Here is a 6,850-nt window from a genome sequence, read left to right on the forward strand (position 1 = left end):
TGGAACTTGGTTGTAAGTTGGAGGCTTACTATAATATAAAAATGAGAGAGTTATCAAAGTTACACACAAACACACACATAATTTATACCTGTGTAGCACAGAACAGGAAAATTATCTGTTTAAGTTTGATCCTGAAAATCATGACAGGCCCCCGCATGGCTGGAGTTTCAAGGGTGAGTTCAGCTCCCTTTTGAAGCACACCTCAGGTACCTGTTAGGTACTAAGGGTTGTTGTGATGTCAGGTAAGCAATTGAGACCCATCATCAGCTTTAGATCTTTACTTTCCCACAGTTTTCTTGCACTTGTCCTACTGTCAGATACACAATGAGGGAGAAGAAAGCCAGTGGGATAATCTGTGAGTGAGCTTGCGCTCTCCGAAGACATCACCACAGATCCTGAAAAGCACAAGGAGTTAACCATCCCGGGAACGGCACTCTCACAGAACAGCCATGTGCCTTCACACCACAGCCAGCTCCTAAGCTTCTGCCCGCACTGCCAACCACACAATGCACTGAATGGCTCTTGCTTTTAAAAGCGTGATGTTGAATACCACACATGTAGTCTCACGCCTTCTTTCTTTATGTTTGTGCAGATATCACGGTGGCCTCAGGAAAAGTCTGAGAGCAGCAGGTCCTGAGATGCTGAGTGCGATGTGCTGCCCTATCCGCCTATCCTAGGGGAGATTATCTGTCTGTTTTATTTTGTTTCAGTCCTGCAGATGGAAACCAGGGCTTTTGCACTGGGCTATATCCCCACCCTTTTTAAATTTTTTCTTTTAGGTTTTTTTTTGGTTTTTTTTTTTTGGTTTTTTTTCTCCGGTACCAGGAACTGAACTCATGACCTTGCGCTTGCCAGGCAGGCGCTTTTGCCGCTGAGCTAAATCCCCAGCCCCCTAAATTTTTTCTTTTAGGACAGGGCTTAAATTGCTAAATTGCCCACCCTGGACTCAACACCAGTCCTGCCATCTTAGCCTCTCAGAGCGCTGGGATGACAGGCACACGCCACCACACTCAGCACTGGGGAGAACTCAGGCTGCTCTCCTTGTACAGCCTCCGTGGCTCTGCAGAGTTCAGCCTGGTGCCACAGCCTTAGGAACAGCAGGAGGGCAAAGAGGAGCCAAGGGGACTGTGACATCCACAATCCACAGCCAGATCACCTTCAGGAGTCACAGAGAGGTCACAGGAAGAGCCACACCCCCTCCTTTGTGCAGGCCAGGCTGGCAGCTCACGTCTCAATTACAGACAGCCTCTCTGCTCTGTGCTCAGTGGTGATCTATTCATCTGGATGGCGCCAGAGGGCAGGAGCAGGCAACAGACTCATTTGCTTCTCCATTCCCACAGCCCCATGAAGGTTTCTGAACTGCCATATCAACACTGGCCTCTCTCTGGGCAGAGGTGTCCCTCTGATGCCTCCATCACAGTCACCAGCCCATCAGGAGGGGGCACTGTAAGGGACTCAGGAAAGCGCTAGGAGAGGGCATGCCTGAAGTCCTTTTACTGCTGGGGGATTCACTAAGGTGAGCCTTCCACACCCTAGAAGGTATCACAGTGATAAGGATGTCCCCATCCTGCCTGTCTACCACGGGGGCTCTTGATCCCTGTGTCTATTTTGCTGTACTTCTGGATTATACCTAGTCAATACCAAGGAGGATGAAAGGAGCATGAACCAACATTTCATGTGTATAACCCTGCAATTACATGGTAGCCACAGAAAAATCAGAAAAGAGGCATTTGAGCCTGAGTGCCACAACCTGCCTCCCACAGAACCCACAAGGAGATGACTCCAGTTCATCTCAGGCCCAGCTCCCATCAAGCTTCTCTACCTCTCAGCCCTCTGGGCAAAGTTCCCAGGATTCCTGAGGAGAGAGAAACAGAAAGTACAAGGGGAGTAGAATGGGTTTTTCCTCTGAAAGGGCATTTGTAACAACAATGTCCTTTTATGGTTAGAAACATGACCATTTCTTCATTATACGCAGTAAAGGAAAAGCCATCAGTAGTACAATCATGCAAAAAGACAGACACAGCTAGAAGTAACCCCTAATCATGAAATGTGTAGTGAATGATGTAAATTTGGTTTCACAGGTTTATTTTGGAAGGAATCGTCTAAAAGTCCCTAACCCAACTCCCACTCTCTGTAGTCACTCCATTGCTGATCAAAAAGTGAGCTTTCTTTAGAGTTAGAGTCCAACTCTGGCAGTGCTCAGATAACCCTGCGGCCCCCAAGTTGCTTGGCAATCTCATTGCCTGCACAAGGATCAACCTGACCAAAAGAAAAATGTTCTGTGTTTTCAAGGAATTGCTGAGACTGAGCCTCCCTTTCCCATACCACACGATGAGAAGGCCCAGCTTTAGAAAGCTGCTTGAACAAGAAGCGGGCAATCAACACTTTTTTGTATTGTGCTTTGTCTTTGCAGGGTGCAAGCGAGGAGCTGGGGGCTGAATCGCCACCCTCCCTCTATCGATCTGGGTCTTTCAATGCCTGATTACCAGGTCAGGCTGTCCAGTTCAGTCTGCCTCCCAGGACAGATGATGGGCACAGGGGAGCAGAGCCTGTTACCTGCTGCACATCCTGCTGGAAGACACAGAGCTGCAGCCGCTGGTGGAGCCGCACCTTGCGGTGCTGCCAGATGCTCTCAAGCCGCCGCTGGTGGTGCAGCACCTCGTGCACCACGTCCAGCACCTGGTGCACTGCCTTGGAGTAGTTGGCTGTGGCTGTGAGGGACTCAGAGTTCCCGGGACTCAGGGGACGCTGTAACACATCTAGCAGTGCTTTGCCATCCTGGCTGACCTGCAGGAAGGAAAGGAAATCAGGGAGGCAGGACACACAGAGAGGGAATGAGTCTTCCCCAGGGCTTCCTGCTGAGGCCAGGCTCATCACAACCAAGCAATGTGCCAGCCAGCTGCAGCTGCCGTGGTGCCCAGCCTGTGGCCCAGGGAAGGGCAGACCATCTGCAGCCCTGAGGAAAGAGGGGCTGACAGAGGGCCGGCCAGTTGTCTACAAGACTCTTGCTCCCCTCTGAAATTTTAGCTGCTTGAGGGGAACTCTGCCTTGCCCATGACCCTCTGCCCAAAGTCTACAACAGTGCCTCACACAGAGGCTTTTGTGGGAATGGCTCACTGACCACATCAGCAACAGAACTTCATTTCAGAAATGAAGTTAAGTTCATAAGCCTCTCCTGTTCTTTCTCCCTCAGTTTCCTCTGTTTGGCCCCAAAATTCTAGACATGTGGTCAGAGGCTCTGGACCTGTTGTTTTTTTTTTTGTCTGTAAAAGAGGAATGACCATGCAACATACATCATAGGGTTGTGGTGAGTGTTATCACATGCTGTGTTTAAATAGGGCCCAGCACATAGTACTGAGTATCTTCATCATCTTCACATCTTTCCTTTTTCATGTCTTATTTTCTTACCATGGTTTCCTTTGTTTTGTAACCTTACCCCTCAATTATTTTAAAATTAAAATAAACAACTGTGGAAGACTGTGGGTCTCAGTATACAAAGGTTGAACTACATGAAATCACTCGGATTTATTGGGTGGAAAAACACATCTTTCAAATGCAAATCGTTCTTCACCCAACAGTCTGAAATGGTTCTGTTTGTGATTCTGCTCACCTGGGTGTACAGCGCCATTTAAATCAATTGCCTAAATACCTTTTTATATCATTGCTTTGAACAGCCCATAGGAGGACAAGAAAGAGCTGTTTAAACAAACACATGAAAAAAACAGGGGCTGGGGATTTAGCTCAGCGGCAAAAGCGCCTGCCTGGCAAGCGCAAGGTTGTGAGTTCGGTTCCCAGTACCGGAGAAAAACCAAAACCAAAAAAAAAAAAAAAAAAAAAGAAAAAAACATGATTGAGTCAGGGGTTTTGTCTTCCCCAGCTAAAAAGAAGCATGGTTTCTGAGTTTTCCTGAAGGATCGGTCATACCTAAGAAAATAACATTAAAAACAGATACAAATAAAACTACTTCTGACCCAACCCAATCTAGGTGAAGAAACATCAAATAAAAGTTAACTTCCCCCAGTTTCTCTCATTTTGGGCTCTGTGTTCCCTTCTGTATCTGCTTGACTGCTGCCTCGGTGTCACCGTCAGCTTCCAGACCCTGGCCTGTTGGTGTCACGATTTTCCATCTGTACGTCCACTAGGCCATGGCTCTGCAGTTCTGGAAGGGTGCCAGGTGCCATCCAGTATCAGACTGCACATACTTGCTGATATCTCAGAAGAGTCTCTGCTCAGCTACTGCTTCACCAATAACTCCTTCACAGAGAAACCTGCAAACAACTGGATGTTCTCGTATCAACTGCAGGAGCAGCTCTTCCAACAGGCCCTTGAGGTTTCTCTGCAATACTCTGCTAGGAATTCTAGAGTAGAGCACACACAAAGAATGGTCAGCTGTAGGACAGAATGCCAGAGGTAGAGGAAAGCATTGAGTTTTCCTTCCCAATCTGGATAAAGCTTGAACACAGTGTGCAAGTGATAGAGCTGAAGAGAGAACAGGAGATTGCCCATCAAGACCTTCATGTTCCTAAGAATTAACCAGTCACTACTTGAAAAAGAGAGGTAGAGACATGCCTACTTCCCTCTCAAAGTGCAGGACCGTGCTTAACTTGTGACTCAAATGTTTATTTCCATGTATGGGAAGGTTATAGGTAGAAATAAATACAGGGTAAACATAAAGATAGCAGGGTTGTATGTGGAGCAACTACCCTTCTATGTCCCATCTGTGACATCATGTTTATAGTCATCCAAGAGATTTATGATCAGCCCCATGTTAAAGAAGAAGAAACATGTTCAGAACAGTGAGGTGACTTGAGTTAGGGAATTCTGGGCTATGAGTAGAACCCACCAATCTAGTCTCAAAGTCTAGACTCAGGATTCTCTCTTGTTGCCTTCCCAGTCAGACTGGGTAACAGAGGGAGAGCTTGAATGTATACTACGTGTCTGATGTTCCTTTACCTGTATGAGGTTCAAATATGACACCAAGAAAGAAACTTGGAGATGTTTCTAAATAAAAAAGCCTAACTAAGGAGATAGAACTATAATATATGTGTTTTCTGCAGATTTATTCAAAATTGTTATTATTTTTTGGATTCCCTGAAGACTGCATAAACTGGAGCTCAAATACATAGATAATATAGTTTGGAGAGAAACAAGCATTGTTAAGACATTCTACTTAAATGACAAATTATTTTCCCATATAGTAAATAGTAAAAAAAAATTTTAGGCATCTTTCTCCACTCAACAAATGGAATGTGTTCACAAATATGATCAATAAGCAATTCCCTCATCGTTACTTAAATCAAATCATAAAAAGTAACTTTACCAGCAAAAAATTCAATATTCTCTACTATAGACTATAAGAATCAAGTATTACATCTAAATATAACTACAAAAAATAAATTAAAATTAACTTCCAGACAATTATGAAATTGTTCATCAAATCCAAGCTGGTAACAAGTTTTTCCTGCATTCAACAGCAACATAAGCAGAATGCTTAGTTGAGAAATGAGGATTGGACCTGTTCCTCATACATCAAAAGGTGAATGATACTCAAAACCTGCGAAGTCGTGTCCATCCATCTTCCTCACAACGTCACTGTCATCTGGAGTGTGCTGGACAGGTTCATTAGTAAACTGAGGACTGAAGTTGTCTAAACCGAATTCTCCAGAAATATTTGGTTTAAAGGGAGGCACCACCTGCTTTTGCTCCATCATGCTCCAGTCCACACTTTGAAAGAACGGATGGTCCTGAATATCCACAAAGCCTGTTTGAGGAAGACAACCCAGTTGTTCCTCTGCGTCCTTCAGAAAACTGTCCAGGACACCTGCAGCTTGGGCAGACAGACAAGATGGTATACGAATTTCTCCTTCCAAAATAACTGCCAAGCGAATATTGTTTGTGTTGTGATCAGAGTTATCAGGGCTCTCCACAAGATGAAATGGAGGCTTTCCAACCATCATCACAAATATTAATACTCTAAGAGGCCACCAGTCTACACCAAAACCATAATTTTCTCCTCTTAGAATTTCAGGAGCAAGGTAAGTAGCAGTGCCACAGAAAGTGCTGGTCTTATCTCCTGGCTGTTGTCCTTCCTTACACAAGCCAAAATCAGTGAGTTTAATGTGCCCTTCTAAATCTAGTAATAAATTCTCCAACTTCAAATCTCTGTACAGTATACCTTGCTCATGAGGAATGCTAAACTGATTTCTACAGAGTAAAACCTGGCATGCTCTTCAGGAAGTGTTCCCTACCTCTGCATGTGAAACAGTAGATCTCCTCCACGTACATAGTCAAGGACAAGGAACAGTCTGATTTCCATCTCAAAGCAATAATGCAGTCCAACAAGAAAAGGATGGTTCAATACCTGCTCCAAAACATGATTCTCCATGTGTACATGATCAAGGTTGGCACACTCTTTCTTCACCACTTTCATTGTATAGATACAATCTGTTTTTTAAAATTGAACTAGTAGTAGCTTTGTATAACTTCCTCTGCCTATTACTCGAAGCAAATCAAAGTCCTGAAGTCCTAAGCTGAAGGGAGCTTTGCCACTTTCCCTGTTGTTCCCTGCCACATTCTCTCCATCCACTTCTTCCAAACCCTCATAACATTTAGGATTACATGGGATTATTATCAGTGCAGGGTCTGAAGCCATGGATGATGGAAGTATTGGCATCACGGATTCTGGTGGCAAAGAATGCTGCTTGCATTCAATTGCGACAGGTGTGTGACACTTCTTATGAGCCAAAAGTTTGCACTTGATACACTTGTATACCTGGCATCCAAGTTCCCCTATATGTTTTTTTTTAATTTTTAAAAAATTTATTATAAAAATAAAAGGGAAACATTAACA

At 44.6% G+C, this 6,850-nt stretch overlaps 1 pseudogene; it reads right to left on the minus strand.

The window, feature by feature from the left end:
• Positions 1-4,287: 4,287 nt before the first annotated feature.
• Positions 4,288-6,850, minus strand: part of LOC102022751 — a 4,036-nt pseudogene continuing 1,473 nt past the window's right edge.

The sequence above is a fragment of the Chinchilla lanigera genome, unplaced genomic scaffold, assembly GCF_000276665.1.
Source record: "Chinchilla lanigera isolate Chin_1 unplaced genomic scaffold, ChiLan1.0 scaffold00160, whole genome shotgun sequence".
In the NCBI taxonomy this organism is placed as follows: domain Eukaryota; kingdom Metazoa; phylum Chordata; class Mammalia; order Rodentia; family Chinchillidae; genus Chinchilla; species Chinchilla lanigera.